This window comes from Amblyomma mixtum, chromosome 1 (genome assembly GCF_055824585.1).
Source record: "Amblyomma mixtum isolate Tamu chromosome 1, ASM5582458v1, whole genome shotgun sequence".
Taxonomy (NCBI): domain Eukaryota; kingdom Metazoa; phylum Arthropoda; class Arachnida; order Ixodida; family Ixodidae; genus Amblyomma; species Amblyomma mixtum.
In genome coordinates, this window is record NC_143012.1 from 40,031,939 (window position 1) to 40,047,880 (window position 15,942).

The window sequence follows — 15,942 nt, forward strand, 5'->3', positions numbered from 1 at the left end:
AGTGAAGACAGCCAAATCGTGACATTTCAGAACCTTTTGTTCTTCATAGACGTAGTAAGGGCTCACTCGAAAGCAAAACCACGTGCCGTGAAGACTTTTCACAAAGGTTGTATCTACACTCTAAGCACTAAAGGAGTGAAAAGCGAGTAAGCAGTTCTCTAGAGCACTTCTTTTACAGAGCAGGGTATTCAGCCCAAGCAGTGGGGTAGATTTGCCCCACTAAAAATACGGAATACATGCAGTTGCCAGCGGAAACAAATTCGATTTACAAAATAAGCCAAGTTCAAGCATTAACGAAGATTTTACCCGATGTTTCAACCTTGTGCATTTGCTATCCTCAGGACCTCCGATGCAGCGTCTTCGATCATCCAGCTATGCCAGACATTTTGTTCGATAGCAATGGTATTAGGAAACTAATTGAATCATTGAAAGTGTCATCGTCATCTGGCATTGATGGCTTGAACTCTAAAGTGCTAAAAAATGCTAAAAACGTGGTTAGTGTCATTTTGTGCCTTCTTTTTCAACAGTCATTGCCATCTGGCGTGCTTCCGCAAGACTGGAAAATCGGTAAGATCGTCAGTCCCCAAGAAAGGTTCATCGTTTTCATGCAAAAACTACCGCCCTATTTCTCTTACGAGCATCTGTTCAAAACTAATGGAACATGTTATTTATTCTCACATCGTTAAATTTTTAGTTTCGGTCAAGTTTTTTCATCCTAGCCAACACGGCTTCTTAAAAGGACTTTCCTGTGACACCCAACTAGCCCTTTTTATTAATGATCTTAGTTCTCATCTTGACTTAAACATTCCCGTTGACACGCTCTTCCTTGACTTTGAAAAGGTTTCGATAAGGTACCCCACAAAAGATTACTACTAAAACTTTCACGTCTTAACCTTAGCCACTTGGTGTTAAAATGGCTACAAAATGTTTTGACCAACAGAGAGCAATTTGTCTACGCTAACAAATCATCGTCACCTCTTTCCCCCGTTACTTCAGGTGTACCACAAGGCACAGTGCTTGGACCCTTGCTTTTTCTAATCTGCATTAACGATCTTCCCTCTAACGTCAACTCGAACATCCGATTATTTGCCGACGATTGCGTAATCTACCACCCTATTACCAGCAGAACTGACTCTGACACCCTCCAAACTGATCTAACCCAAATCGAAACTTGGTGCAAGCATTGGCTAATGTCCCTTAATATTACTAAAACATGCATAATTTCTTTTCATTGCAGGCAATCCCATATTCCCTCAAAATATGTTCTTTTCGGTTCTGAAGTATCATCTGTTCTTTCCTGTAAGTATCTTGGCATCACCTTAACTCATACCCTAGCATGGTCTTCACATATCACGAACATCGCTAACGACGCTAACCGCACCCTTGGCTTCCTACGTCGAAATCTTCGTTTTGCTACCCCTTCTGTAAAATTATTAGCTTATAAAACATTCGTCCGACCTAAACTAGAATTCGCATCAGCAGTATGGGATCCTCATCGATCTAACCTTTCTATAATCCTTGAAAAAGTTCAAAACCGCGCTATCAGTTTTATTTATTGTCACTACTCTTACTATACTAGCGTGTCCCTTTTAAAACCCAGAGCATCCTTGCCTAACCTTGAAACTAGAAGAAAAATATCTCGACTGTGCCTATTCCACAAGTTCCATCATTCACCTTTAGCATCATCTATCATATCAACAGCTCATCGTCCTTCTAGCCGCAACAACCACATCAAGACCGTATACCCACCCGCTGCAAGAACTACATCTCATTTCCGTTCTTTTTTTGTCATATCACCTCGGGACTAGAACGATCTGCCGCCGGAAGCCGTACTCATCGTCAACTGCATCGACTTCAAGAAAAAGATTGAGGCCATCCTTATGTAATCAGTAATCTTTATATAATCTGCATGTAATCCGCCCATCCCTCATGTAATGCCCCACAACCGGGGCCTTTGAGGTAATAAATAAATAAATAAATAAAAGCCTCCTTACATTGCTAACCGCCTCAAGTTACTATGTTTTCCGGTGGGAATATAAATCTGTTGACAAGAAAAGTATTCCGCATATAAATCCATTCCGGAACTTGGGCAGAATTTCGTGCCCATTAAAGGGAGTGTGCTAGACGACAGCTTACTCCCTTTTTTACTCCCATATAGACGTATCCGAGTTCACAGTGCACACAATGCAGCAATATAGTTTTTTTGCCGAGTCGCCCAAGGTTCCAGTAAAATTACCGTTGCCCGCAAACATAATTCGAATGCTCGAGCGCGTGGCTTGGACTGACGCCTGCACCGCACAGAGTTGGCCGCCGGGTTCGAGTGTATTTGCGGCGGCTGACGATAGAGGGTGCACCGTTAGATTTGACTAAATGATCTAGTTAAGTGCCTCAATGACGATATAAAACAGTTTGCAGATGGGGGACCTGGATAGATACACAAATTGTAACGGGAAGTTAATGCTAGACTTCTGCGAGCGGCACAACCTATTAGAAACTAAATGTGACGGTCAAATCACGTGGGAATTCCGTAACAGGCAGACTACCACTGGATACTGCCTAACGTCGAAGTGAATCTATAGCAAGCTCGCAAAAATGTATATAGACGAAAAGGGGGGGGGGGGGGGGGGGGTACACTGTGAAGTAAACATATGCCTATTAGTCTGCAGTTGGGAGCCCTGATAGAAAGAAAAATGCAGAGAAGCGTAGAGGAGAAAAAACTTAAACGACAAACAAACAAATAGCGCTAATAGCGGCCGTCATAGAGGAAGCAATAAAGAAAAGCCCCTTGGAAAAGTGGGATTATAACGAGCTATAACTACTCATCAGCACAAAACTGATACATGTAACAGGAATTAACCACTGGAGAAGGAAGAGGAATCCACGAAGCTGGTGGAACAAGGACATTTAGGAGGCCATCGAACAACGACGGGTATCTTCAAGGGAACAGAGGGAAGCAAAGAGGATCCAGTTATCTAAACAGGAAGTACAGTAGACCAAAAATAGGAATGTTTTCGACAAAAGAAACAGTAAGTTCAGATTATCGTCTAGGCTAAAATCAAGCAGTGCACTGGTCGCTGACTGGCTAAAGTTCGCGATGCAACTAAAGGGGAGCCTATAAAATTCTAGAACCATAAAAGCAGGCTGGGTAAAACGAATAAAAGGAAACAGGAACGCGTTCAGAATGGTTTGGTTTATGGGGTTTAACGTCCCAAAGCGACTCAGGCTATGAGAGACGCCGTAGTGGAGGGCTCCGGAGATTTCGACCACCTGGGGTTCTTTAACGTGCACTGACATCGCACAGTACACGGGCCTCTAGAATTTCTCCTCCAAAGAAATTCCAGCCGCCGCGGCCGGGATCGAACCCGCGTCTTTTGGGTCAGCAGCCGAGCACCATAACCACTGAGCCACCGCTGAGGAAAAGTCCTTAGAGGGAGACGACGCTGTGAACTACGTTGCATCAGTTATAGCTGAATAATTTAGGAGCGATGATAGGGAAATCTTCCGAAATGAGGGAGCCACGCAGGACACCATAATAGAAAGCAGCTTGGAACTGACCAGTCTTAACCGGAAGATGGCGGAAGCAAATATTCGTAAAAGCACATCTGCAGGGATAGACGAAATTCCAATCAAGCTGGTTAGTGCATTTGGCCCAAGATACAAGGAAACGGTGATAAAAGCACTGTAGGCAGATAAGACATGATCAAACGACGCACAGTTGGAGACAGAGTAAAATGAACTTGAATTATAAATTGAAAGGAGATATGACGCACATAAAATCCTTCAGACCGATTACGATGAAATCTGTTATATGCAGGCGGTGAAATTAAATATGCACTCATGGGTGGGACGTAATAAGATAATCGGAGAACTCCAAAACGAATTCAGAAGATATAGACACTTAGATGATAGTCTGCTTGTGCTTGGCCAGTGCACAGAAATAGCTAAGACAGAGAAGAGACAACTGTATTTAGCCTTCCTGGACATAAGCGGTGCACGCGTACACGTGAGCACGTGAGCACGGAACTCCTGTTGAACTTATTAAAAGATGAAGGTATCGGTCATGAGTTAACTGATTTCATACTGGATATATACCGAGATAACAAAGTTTAAATTAGACCGGAAGAGATAAAAGTTTGACAACACTCGAGGTACGCAAAGGATTAAGGCAAGGTTTTCCTCCATCACCGCTGATAATGCTTTATATGATAAATGTGGAAAGAAGGCTACAAGAAAGTAACCTACGTTATAATCTGCCGTACATGTTAGGCTGAAAGGTCATTGAGCAATGGCTCCCATATTTAATCTATGCGGACGATATTGCATTGTTAGCAGATAAGCAGGAAGGTTTGCAAACTTTTTTTAATTGTTGTGGAGACGAAAGAGACGTCCTAGGTTTCAGCTTTAGCGCAACTAAGTCAGGTGTCAGGTACGACGATTTTCAACGGTACAACTGATCAGGTGCTTGCAGTACAAGGCTGTGATATACGCACAGTGGCCGAATACAAATATCTCGGGGTATGGGTAAGCGAAAGACAGACATGCACGGAAAAGCACGAACAGTCTGTTAAGGCAAAAGGGCGAAGATATGCCGGGATGATCAAACATAGGGCATTATGGGGGTACAGCAAAAATGATGTTCTGAGAGGTATTTGGAAAGGAATAATGGTACCGGGGCTTACTTTCGGGAGTGCGGTTCTGGGATTAAGGGGAGAAGTTCAGTCGAGATTAGAAGTAAATCAGAGAGCTGTTAGAAGATTAGCGCAAGGTGTCCACGGCAAAACCACAAACTAGGAAGTGCAGGGGGATATGGGCTGGGCATCGTCTGAAGCACGCGAATCTCAGAGTAAAATGTTATATGAAGAACGCCGGAGGAAAAACGACGATAACAGGTGGCCAGCTAGGGTACTTAAATACTTTTACCGAAAAAGGGTTGACTCACAGTGGCTGAGAAGAACTAGGAGACTAACCAGCAAGTATGCAGGACACAAGGACGGAGAAAGAGAGCATTCAACGACAGGTAAAAACTGGGTTAATACAGTGGAAAAGAAGCATAGTAACCAGGGCCGGATTATCACGGGTTCAAACGAACCGCGCCCTCCGTGCTTAGGGGGCGCCCCGAGGGCTGAACAAAATGGGGGATTTCATGGTTTGGCCCGAAAAGTCAAATCAGTTTCCTGCTGGTTTCCCATGACTGAAACAGAGATTATCTATTGAAATAATTAATGTGTAGAGGACGCGAAGGGGAATCCACGCGGCCGCACCGGCGCTGTGGTGGCGGCGGTATGTTCGGTCACTCGATAAGCCTCGCACATCCGCATCGCTCATCGGTTACGTGAGACGACAGGCACAATTCCGAGCTGCAGCATCACTCTCTACCTCCGCGCTATTGTGACTATTTTATTTTAATGATTTACTTCTATATTTTGGACTTTTTCCCGACTGACGAAGGACGACGGCCAATGCCAGGACTTCAGCAGACCGAGCTACTTAAGCTATCCCGCAAAATAGCAGCTGTACAGCACGAAGCTCCGCCAGTGGAGGATTCAGCCCTGGGAGTGCCCGACGCTTTCACAGCTTCCCACTTGTAAACCGCGAACACCGCCAGTGCGAAGAACAAGATGACCCAAAATCAGGTATTCGCTGTGACGCCTGTGGACGTTACCTTCCCTGTGTGGGTGGGGAGGGGTGTCGTATTTGGCCATGACCTCCGAGATCACCCCCCCCCCCCCCCCCCCCGCGCTCACGTTTAAACGAGCACAGAAGGTAATCTCAGAGGCCATGTTTTGAACACGGCCGCTCCTTTCGCCGCACCGCGGCGTGCGTCCCCGACCCCTCGCCTCCCCTGCTCTGGCTTCGCGCGAGGCGATTTGCGGCGCCTTGGACGTCCAGACGCTGCGGCCGCATATTGCCCGAAGCGGGCAGTCATGATGCTATGCGAAACGAGAGCTCCCCGGAAAACAATCATATCTGCGGGTTTGGGCGAAGCAGTCCAATGAAAGTATAGAAAGGCATTACTTCTTTATAAAAGAAGTGCCGCGACCACTACACCGTGGCCGCGACTGACGAGGCAGCGCAATAATAATTTTTATGCGAAGCATACTAGCCGCACAACCGAGCTCTTACTGGCTGCGCCGCGCGCGGCCGCGTAGCTACCACTTGACCTACATCGGCGCGCCACGTGATATGACGTCACAACAGCTGTGAAAGCTGGGGCTCAACTCGTGCGCTCGCTTGCGGACGGGCAGCCTCCGCCGACGGTATGCTTCGCATCGTAGGCTTAACCATAAGCTAAGCCAGACCATTTTTTTTTTCAAGTGAATTAATGAACGTTTGTCCATGATGTACTAGCTCGGACAGAACGCGTTTTCCAGTAAAAAATGGCATGGAAATTGTACTATTATGAAAATAGGCAGGCAATGTTGCACGCTGAGTTGTCAATTTTTGTGCTTTAGGCGAGCTCATCACGGTTCCTCCTGTGACCAAGAACGCTGCCTTGAAACCAGTGTTGTCGGTAACGCGTTACAAGTAACGTCGTTACCGGTAACGCATTACTTTTTTCGGGAACTTAGTAACGTACTCGTTACCATTTCGAAAGTGTAACGGGTAACGTACTTACGTTAACATTTTTCGGTAACGTGAGGTGTCACGTTACTAGTTACTTTTTATTTCAATTGCCCCCCTGCGCCTCTTTTTTGAGAAAGAAAAACGCCGAAAATGATAGTTGAGAGTCCTCTCTTAAGATCTCGTAGAGGAGAATTGCGTTGAAGATGATTGTTGTAGGATGCTTGACGTCTTGCAGATTCGAATTGCTCAATCAGATTGCAAGAGGACACTTCTGGAGAGGTTAACTTTTTATAACAATTAAAAGCACAAAGGAAGATACAATCAAGGAGAAAACATATTTACACTTGACTGACTCGACGTGACGAAACCAGCCCTCGGTCCTGCCGAAACAGCTGGTTTTAAAATATATGTCCCCGCCCTCGGTTGGGAGAATAACCAATCAGGTAACTACAGGAACATCCACACAATAAATTATTGGGGAAAGGAAAACATAAAAAATCAACAATTCGGAAAGGATAACCGAACCAATCAATGATTGGGGAAAGAAGGCAACTCATCACGACACCGTACACATATGCACACTTTCTACCATCACGATTTGAGAATTACGCTTTCCTGCTGCGAGCTTCGGGAACACTCTCACTTTCCCAACGTGCGGTTGACCCAAGTTCAAGGAAAGTCAATTCAAGCCATCTGTTCAGCATCGTCGCTCCCCATGCCTGCAGCTAGCGTGGCAATACCCGGATGACCGCGCTTCAAGCTGTCAACGCACGCCGCTGCAGACATGGGACAAAAGCCACGCACGTGCACACAGGATGCGACCTAATGAATCCGTACCTGAAGGGAGTTTGACCTTTCCCGTAATCCTCCGCTATCCGGCGCCCCCCTTATCCCGCTGGGTTAAGTACGAGTCACCCCCCTTCTCTGCAGTTGTGCGGAGGGCACAAGAGAAAGAACATAATGGGCAGTCCACTAACGCGAACCGGATGCGGCAAAACAAAGTACAGCACCGCAAACTTCACTATGATGTTGCAAATAAACAAAATCTACCGGTGTTCTCGAGGACCCTTGTTGCGGCTCGCATGCATGCCAAAAAACGCCTGCCCTCGACGACGCCCTCAACTAAAAAAAAAAGCACGAACACGCACACACTTGTCTTCACCCCCAAAACACTCACACACACAACTCTATAAAGAGTGGACGCATGCCGAGCCACCAATAGACCATTTGCAGAAATCTGTAAGTCAGTCTCTCCGTAAGCTTGTTTTCCAACCAAAAGGTCTCGTTCTCAGGCGACACTCTCACATTCTTTGTGGAAGCAGTTCCCTCTTCTGAGCAAACTCAGGAATGTCGCCAGTTTACTTCAAGCTGGCCCCAAGAGAGGGATTGCAGTCAACCGGCTGTTTCTATCTACAAATGCGGCTACGTTTCTGTTTATTGAGTTCCTAAGCAAGCGAAGCTGACCTTTAACACCTTGCCGTAAACACTTCCATTTTTGCGATAATTATGCAGGTTCAAGTAAAAAAAAAATGTTTATGTGCGCAAAGATATTTTTTCCCGAACTATGACATTTAAGCATTTCTTTATTGCTACACAATTTACGCGTAATTTCGTAAGCAGAAGCACACCAGAATTACTGTAAATTTGTTGAGTTCAGCTATGTTTTCTTTGTGCAGTTGGAATTATATGAAGTGTGAACTTTATAATATTGTTATCTTGAGTTCTTACAGCGAAGACGCACTGGTTAAAATTTATGGCCATGGAGTAACGGCAAAGTAACGTGCGATACTTTTTTTCGGTAACGGTAACGCGTTACCTTTTTTTGTCGGTAACGTAGGGCGGTAACGCGTTCTTTTTCTTTTAGTGTAACGAGTAACGTATTTAGTTACTTTTTTTCGGTAACGCCTACAACACAGCTTGAAACGTTTCCTAGCTGCTCAACTATACACTCTTCCACGCGAAACTTTGTTGCTCTTAATGTAGATTGCACTGTATTGGACTTAAAATTACTGTATTTTTTTCAAGCTTTTATTTTCTGTGCGAATATTTCGAATTTGCTTTACTTTTCCTAAAAAGGTGCACCCTTGACTGCTTTATTCCTCTTACATCTGAATGCTTATGAGGGACAGTATTGTCACGGACTAGAAGACAATGCGGGCAGTGACACCGCACTGAGCTCTCGCGCGAGGCCCACCGCCATTAAAATCGTATCCTCGCCATCGGTCATGTAGTCCTGTCTTCATCGGCTGGCCGTCACGTAACAATATCATCATTTGTTTGAGTAGCCCATTCAACTATTGAAGTAGCTGGGCGATGATTTTGAAAGTCTTGAGGGTTAGCCTGAACAACACAATTCAGTGTTTGGCTGTTAACAGCAGGCAGGAACATATGGCTGCTGCCTTCATGGCCCTCAGTTGTTTTCCAATTTTTCTCACTAATGCAGTTCATTGGACTGAAATCATCATTTGTTTAAGGAACTGCGTGAGGTGGTTGCTCCCGCTCCAACTTCCGCCGTTTTTTTTATGCGAAGCATGTTACTAGAGCTACACTACAGCCCGTCGAGCGCGGCGGTGGAGCTACCATTGACCTTGAGCGTGACCACGTGACACCACGTGACAACATGACGTCACAGCTGAGGAGAGATGGGCTGCCGGCTCGCGCGGTCGGCCGCGGCGGTGGGGGCTCCACATCAGAGGCGCGGCGGCTGACCACGTGACAACATGACGTCACAGCAGAGGAGAGATGGGCTGCCGGCTCGCGCGGTCGGCCGCGGCGGTGGGGGCTCCACATCAGAGGCGCGGCGGCTGACCACGTGACAACATGACGTCACAGCAGAGGAGAGATGGGCTGCCGGCTCGCGCGGTCGGCCGCGGCGGTGGAGGCTCCACATCAGAGGCGCTGCAGCTGACCACGTGACGCTACAGCAGCGGTATAAAGCTGAGCTTGCCTCGCTCTCCGGGCACTTACGAGGCGGCCAGCTGTTGGGATGCCGCCTAGAAGCAGGGCTGATTTGAACGAGAAGCGAAAGCTTCAGCGTGCCACAGAGACCGATGAAGAGCGGGATGAACGTCAACCAAAAAAAGCCATGTATTACCAAGCCTAGCCATCAATATGCTTCGCATCTGACTAGGCTTAACCTTAGCTAAGCCTCAGCCATTTTTTGCTATTTTCGGCTGCATATAGCTCTGGTAACCAGGAAATATACTGGGTACAGCAATACACTTCAGACGCCGGATCTTTGCGGATTCGGGACGGTAGTCATTGCCCAAGGAGTGAAAAGAGCAGACGACACTGCTGCCGGACTTGTCATTCGGAGTACAATCATTCCTCGAGGAAAGAGTTCAAAGTTCCTGATTATCAAAATAAGGTTTCCTCTGAATCGAAGGGATTCGATCAACGCGATAATACACAACACATGGGTGACAGTAGCACAGCCCCTTCAGCAGCAATACTTGCGGGCTGGGAAGCCTACTCCCAGCACTACTCAAGTTCGCTTGAAGCTACACAATGTAAAAAAGAAGCCATGCGTGGAAGGGCCCTGAGTGTATAATTTGTCCAGCACGAGGTTAGAGAACATGTACCTCAAAAGACAGACACAGAAGACAGTCAGGGGCCACGATGAAAGGAAAGCTTGTAAACAGTAGTGTTTTTTTTTTTTTCAAAGGAAAAGAGAGATAAAACAAGAGGAAGACAAGCGTTGTAGGGGAAGCGTTCAAGCACAGAGGCAGGTCACTCGCTAGAATAGATATTTCAAGACAGGTGCAATGCGGCATATCAAGTCATGCATCAACGCAGCCTTAGCTGCGTCTCGATCGTATTATGCTACAAAAGAGAGAGAGAGAGAGACACAACTTTATTGCCATAGATTGGCGGGATTTAGGGCAGGTGGGCTTGGTGTGGCCCCCAGGTGGGGGCGACTTCCTGGGCCCACGAAATGAGTGCCAGTTGGATGCTCTTGTCTGGCCTTTTGAGGAGTTCGTTCCATCCGTCTTCGGAGGGAGCTGGCAGTAAGGTTCGAGGGGGCGGATTTCCCGCGCAACCCCAGAGGATGTGAGCCTGGGTGGCGATTTCTCCCTGATAACAATTTTGGCAGACGGGGTCGTATTCCCCGTCTGTGATGAGTGAAAGTCTAGAATGGCTAAGGATAGAGTGTGTTTGCAACCTGCGGAGCAAGGTGGCTTGCGCTCGATTCAAGTCGGGGTGTGGAGACAGGAACTGGTGTCTCATCTCTCTGTAGAGGTTGGTAATTTCGGCAAAGGTCTGGGGAGCCTCGGCAAGAGCGTCTGGGTCCGTGGGGCCGGCCGCCCGGTTGGTTAGTCCTCGGGCTAGTCGGTCGACCCCTTCGTTTCCAGAGTTTCCCGCGTGGGCGGGTACCCAGACCAGGTTGATCTTATGGTCGGAAGTGCAGCCGCGAAGGATGCGTGCAGCGGGGTGGCAGATAAAACCTGCCGAGTAATTTTGTATTGCTCTTTTGGAGTCGCTGAGGACTGTGCGCGTACGTGGGTCAGCGATGGCCAGCGCGATGGTGGTTTCTTCTGCCGCTGTCGGAGAGTGAGCTACTACTGTGGCGTGGCTGCACAAGCCACGTATGTGTTTGCACTTTGCCGTGCAGCATCTACGAGTACGTATATTGCGTGTTCGTCGGCAAGGTATGTGGCATCTAGTGCTTGGGCTTTCAGCTGACGGCGCGTATCATGGCGGCCAGGAAGCATGTTTTTGGGGACTGGTTTTATAACTAGGCGGCTATAGACCCCTATCGGAATGGGCGTCGTGGGGTGGACGTCGCCTATGGGGTTGATGTTGAGACGGTCAAGTATGAGCCGCCCGTGTTTAGTGCGGGAGAGGCGGTGGATTTGGACGGTCTTGTGTGCCTCTATGAGTTCTGTGAGCGTGTTGTAGATGCCGAGTTGGAGGAGGTGCTGTGTGCTGGCGTACTGAGGTAGCCCCAGTGCCGCTTTGTACGCTGAACGTATAATGCTGTTCACAGCTTCCTCGTCCTTCCGGCGGAGGTGATAGTAGGGGTAGGAGTAGACTATCCTGCTAATGAGGAAAGCTTGCGTGAGCCGACAGAGGTCATCCTCCTTCATACCTCTGCGGCGGGTGCTGATGCGGCGGATAAGGCCGTTGATCTGATTGGCTGTGGTGCGGAGGCGCTGAATGGCCTCCGAGTTTTGCGTGTTGTTCTGTATTAACATACCCAGAACGCGGATAGTGCGGACCGGAGGTATGGGATGTGTGTCGACTTGAAGCACAATAGGTTCTTGCGGGTCGGGGACGGGCAGGCGAGCTCGTCTGTCCCTGATGACTAGTAATTCGGACTTCGTGGAGGAGCATGTGAGCCCGTTCGCCTTTACAAAGGAGTGTACTTTATCGATTGCTGTTTGGAGGGAGTTTTGGATTTCCCCGTCAGAGCCAGAGTTGGTCCACAGGGTAATGTCGTCGGCATATATTGAGTGTTTAATGTGAGGTATCTTTTCCAGGAGCGGAGGGAGGCCTCTCATTGTAGTGTTGAAAAGGAACGGAGATAGGACTGCTCCTTGTGGTGCTCCTCGGGTGCCTAGTGTGATCTTCTCGCTGTGGAGGTCTGCAATGTGAAGTTCTGCTGTACGGTTATGAAGAAAGTCGGCGATGTAGTTGTAAGTGCGAGTGCCTACATTCATTTGTGAGAGGTTTGCCAGGATGGAAGCATGTGACACGTTGTCGAAAGCCTTGCTGACATCTAGGCTTAGGATGGTTCGTGTAGCTCGGATGGGTCTCGAAACGTGCACTGTGTGTAAACCTGATTTGAGGATATACAGCGGCGTACATTGATTTCCTTGCGGCTTCCTCTGGCTGTCAACATATTTTAGAGCGAAGCTGGTGCCAGATTGGACACGTGCACTCTCCGATGTATACGCTTCGCCAAGCGTGTGGCATGCCGCGACGCCGTCGGCAGGAGTTAGGGTACCTCGATGCCAGCGCAGCGCTGGCATCGAGGCACCCTAGCAGGAGTTAGAGTTACTGCATATTGGTAGCATATACAGTAACTCTAGCAGGAGTTGGAGAACAGCGCCGCTCCGCGGCGCGCGAGGGAACTTCTCGATTACACTGACTTTTGCAATGGGGTGCGCGCGTGATCAAGGCGGCCGTGTTTTGGAGATCGTGTTTTTTAAAGCGGCCAATAGATGGCGGCACTTCCCCGTCTTATTGGCTAACGGCGCAGTTTGCCGAGCGCGCAAACTTGAATAGAATAGTTCACCGGAGTATTTGTTGGCTGGTTGCTCGCTTCTGCTCCTGATAAACACGGGTCCAGAAACTATCGACCTATCTCGGTACTACCAATATTTTCCAAAAGTATAGAAAAAATATTCGACATCAGAATTCCATCATATTTTTCTCGACATAACTTTCTCCTGGACTATCAGCATGGTTTTAGGAAACGTCGTTCAACAGAAACAGCACTTCTAACACAACAGGAAATCATAAAGCAGCATTTAGTAAGAAACATATAGGGATAGGAATCTACATCGATTTTTCTAAGGCATTTGACCTGGTAAATCATAACATCCTTCTTTCAAAGTTACGTAGGTATGGCATTCGCGGAACACCGCATGCACTACTTAAGTCATACCATACTAACAGAAAGCAATCTGTAGAAATTAATAACGTTAAATCTCCTTCACAAACCATTCATACTGGCGTACCACAGGGAAGCACACTGGGACCACTTTTATTTCTTATATATATTAATGATATGGGACAGTGTACACAGGGTGTAGTATTGAATTCCTATGCTGATGACACAACTATTTTTATATCAGGGATCACGGAAACCGACATTGAAGAACGGGCAAATACCGCGTTAAATGACTTAAATGTTTGGGTAAATGCAAATTGCTTGAAAATTAACACACGCACAACAGAGGCAGTATGTTGCTCACCGAAAGGGAAGAATTCGTCAGAAAATATAAACATAAGGCTAGGAACAGATCAAATTGAAATTGTACTCTGTGAAAGTTCTCGTAGTTGTCGTTTCGCGGCACCTAACATGAAATGACCAAATCGATTATCTTCAATCTAAAGTACCATCAGCTGTTGGCGCCATTTCACGAACAAGATATCTTTTACCTTCAAGAATCAAACTTCTCGTATATAACGTTTTTGTCTTACCTCTTCTACAATATTGTTCCTTAGTTTGGTGCACCACAAGAGTGACTAATTCATCTAAATTACGTATATTGCAAAAAATAGCCCTACGGTATATCGCTGGCGCTAACTATCTTCATCCCACCCAAGAGCTTTTTTCAAACTTATGTACTTCCTGTATTCCAGTTGTTTGATTACAGACTGATAATAACTTATAAATCTTACATAAGATATAATGACAGTGCTATAATCTTACTTGCCGACTTAAGAGAAAATGTTGGAAATAGACAAACACGACGTAAAGAAAAATATCTCGTTCCAGTACCTCGCACCTACTCATATATACTGTCACTACGCTACACAATACCGAAATTGTTGAACAGGTTGCGTGCTGTCGGATTTGATCCAGCTTAAGTGTCAAAAAGCGAAATCAGTTTCTTCTGTACGAAATAGTTGTACTGAACTTGAAACTGTTTTCTTTTGTATTCAACTACTTATTGTTTCTTTGGGTACTGTTGTCTTATGTTTTAGCCATGTATAGACAGATTTAGTCTACGAACATGCAAATTGATTTTTATCTCCTATATGCTGCTGTGCCAAAACTGTAAGGGTGTCAGGACCCCGTCAAGCTGTTTCCACAGCTTTTAGTCCTGGCCCCTCCTTTTCTTGTTAAAAGGAAATAAAGTTCAACTTGAACCTCATCATCATCGTAAGCCTGACTACACCCACTGCAGGGTAAAGGCCTCTACCATGTCTCTCCAATCAACCCTCTCCTTCGCCAGCTACTGCCACCGTATCCCGCAAAACTTCTTAATCTCATCCGTTCAGCTAACTTTCTACCGCCCCCTGCTACGCTTGCCTTTTCTTGGAATCCACTCCGTTACCCTTAAGGACCAGCGGTTATCGTGCCTACGCATTACATGTCCTGCCCAAGCCCATTTCTTCCTCTTGATTTCGACTAGAATATTATTAACCCGCGTTTGTTCCCTCATCCACTCTGCCCACTTGAAGGCTCTTAACGCTACACATATTATTTTTATGCGAAGCATACTAAAATAGCCCAACCCAGCTCCTCGAGCGCGGCGGTGTCGTTACCATTGACCTTTCGTGACCTCCATGTCATACCACGTGATGCGTGACGCCACAGCAGATGAAAAACGGGGGCCCAACTCGCGCCGTCGCGCGAGGCGTCGTGACCAAGGATAACCACGTGGTGCGTGACGTCACAGCAGGCGAGAAACGGGGGCCCAGCTCGCGCGAGGCGTCGCGACCAAGGAGGACCACGTGATGCGTGACGTAACGACATAGGAGAAACGGGGCCCCAGCTCGCGCCGACGCGCGAGGCGTCGCGACCAATGTGTTTCCTGCTTCTGCCGCTAGGTGCGCTGTAGTGAACACGTGATGCTGGAGCGGCGGTATACAAGGGGGTGCGCCTGCCTCTGCTAGGCGTACACGGGATAGAGATGCCTCCTGGAGACAGGGCTGCTCGTTGGAATGAGAAGCAAAAGTTGCGGCGTGCTACACAGACTGATGAAGAACGTGAAGAACGTCTAGCCAAGCGGCGTGCTCGATATGCAACTCGGCGACAATATGCTTCGCATCTGACTAGGCTTAACCTCAGCTAAGCCTCAGCCATTTTTCTTTCCGTAGCTCGCTGCGTCATCCTTAACTTAAGCTGAACCCTCTATGTTAGCCTCCACGTCTCTACCCCATAGGTGAGTACCGGTAAGATACAGCTGTTGTATACTTTCCTCTTGAGGAATATTGGCAAACTACCATTCATAATCTGAGAGAACCTGCCTAATGCGTTCCACCCCACCACCCCCCAAGTTATTTCCCTCTCATTCTCCAGATCAGCTGTCACTACTTGCTCTATAAAGACATATTCTCTTACTACTTCCAGCACCTCGCCACCAATTGCGAACTGCTGTTGACTAGCTAGACTGTTGAATATTACTTTGGTTTTCTGCATGTTAATTCTTAGCCCCACCGTTCTGCTCTGCCTGTCTAACTAATTTTTCATGCTTTGCAGTTTATGTCCTGAGTGACTTAGCAAGGGAATGTCATCAGCGCATCGCAGATTACCTAGGTATTTTAAATTCACTCTTATCCCCAACTGTTCCCATTTCAGGCCCCGGAATACCTCCTGTAAACAGGCGGTGAATAGCATAGGCGAGATCGTTTCTTCCTGCCTGACACCTTTCCTTATTGGAATTTTATTGCTGACTTTGTAGAGAACTGCGCATTTTTATA

At 47.1% G+C, this 15,942-nt stretch overlaps 1 long non-coding RNA gene across 1 annotated transcript in view; it reads right to left on the reverse strand.

Moving 5' to 3' along the window:
* The window catches only part of LOC149366107 (uncharacterized), a 45,511-nt gene that overhangs the window by 20,775 nt on the left and 8,794 nt on the right, over positions 1–15,942 (reverse strand). The gene's annotated exons all lie outside the window — the stretch shown is intronic.